Raw genomic sequence first — 1,606 nt, 5'->3', positions numbered from 1 at the left:
TCCTGCCTACCTCGCACGTAGTGCATTGCACACATATTATTACGCTTGCGCAATACACGATGCGACAAAATTTCATTTTCAACATTACTTTGAGGTACTTGGTATTTTTTCAATTTGATCGAGATTTGTACCATTAATTTAACATAAATCTCTTTTCCTGGGGTTCTTGGTCTATCATGACATGTCTACATGTATGACCATTTTATAGCCTATAGGGATAAGACTCCTACAACGAAGACGATTGATGCCCATCGATGTAGCCCCATATCTTATATTTTGTTTCCCCACCCCTGAATAAGACACCCTTGCCACTAGATTTGCTTTCCATCATAATAATAGGCGTGCATAGATTTTTTTTAAAACTCTATCATTGATGTAAAAATTGAAAAGAAAATGAAAGGGGAAAAACAAAAATGGATTATTATTCTGAAAGGTTCAAGAATTGCTGAAGGTTTCGAACAAACAAAATGCCGGGGGGCTGATTTGGTTTGATTTTATTAGTATATTACTTTCCGCCTTATTTACTTATCAACAAAACTGAGGTGCGGCAATGCAGTTAACACATTCGGCCTATAGGAGTAATTATGGTAGACTGTTTTTTCGTTGTTGATAAACAGCACCCGCCGCCGCCACACAAATTAAAAGCCTTTAGTGCTCGTAAACAACCGGGCATGTGCCCCCCCCCCCCCACCAGAGAAAAGTTTTTATTTTAAGGAGAATGAAACCATTGGAATAAGATAGCTTGTGTAAAAACAGAAAAGTCAAAGAAACAGATCAACGAAAATTTGAGAAAAATCGGACAAATAATGAGAAAGTTACGAGCATCTATGATTGCAATCACTAATGCTATGGAGATAGCAAATTGGCAATGTGACAAAGATGTGTGATGTCACTTGTGAACAACTCTCCCCATTACTTTAGTATATATTTCAATTGAATTGCCTCTTTTATCACATCTATCCATAGATCATGTGTTCTTCCTACACGAGGGCATGTAATACATATTTTTTTAAAGAATACATCATGGATAAAGAGTTTGTATCATCATAAAAAAAGCAAAAAGAGACATTTTGAGGGTATTTTATAGTCCACCAAAGGGAAAGTTGTTCATCAGTGACATCCACATCCTTGTCGCATTGCCAATAGGAGGATCTCCATAGCATTAGTGATTGCCATATTCAAATGCTCATAACTTTCTCATTATTTGTCCGATTTTTCTCAAACTTTCTTTATTCTTATTCTTTGATTTTTCTGTTTCTACACAAGCCTATTTGTTCCAAAGGTTTCATTCCTCTTTAAATGTAATTGTCCGGTGGGGGCAGGCAAGTGTATTGCTGTATACACGTGTGGCCAAATTAAATAACCCCCTAAGCAAGTTTTTCGCGAGGGGGAGGGGGAGAGCATACCCTTAACACATTTGGCTAGTCTTTAAAAAGCTTGTCCATGTATGAAAGCAATTTTTTAATATTATTTTATTTTCTTCCTCTTTCAAATCAATAAGTTTACAATCACAATTCATATAAATCATGATTTTGTACATGTATATAACAAAGAAATATATCAATATTAATGAGATTACAAATGTTCATAATTATCTCATATTTCA

This window comes from Lytechinus variegatus, chromosome 4, assembly GCF_018143015.1.
Source record: "Lytechinus variegatus isolate NC3 chromosome 4, Lvar_3.0, whole genome shotgun sequence".
Classification (NCBI taxonomy): Eukaryota; Metazoa; Echinodermata; class Echinoidea; order Temnopleuroida; family Toxopneustidae; genus Lytechinus; species Lytechinus variegatus.
This window is presented reverse-complemented; position numbering follows the sequence as displayed.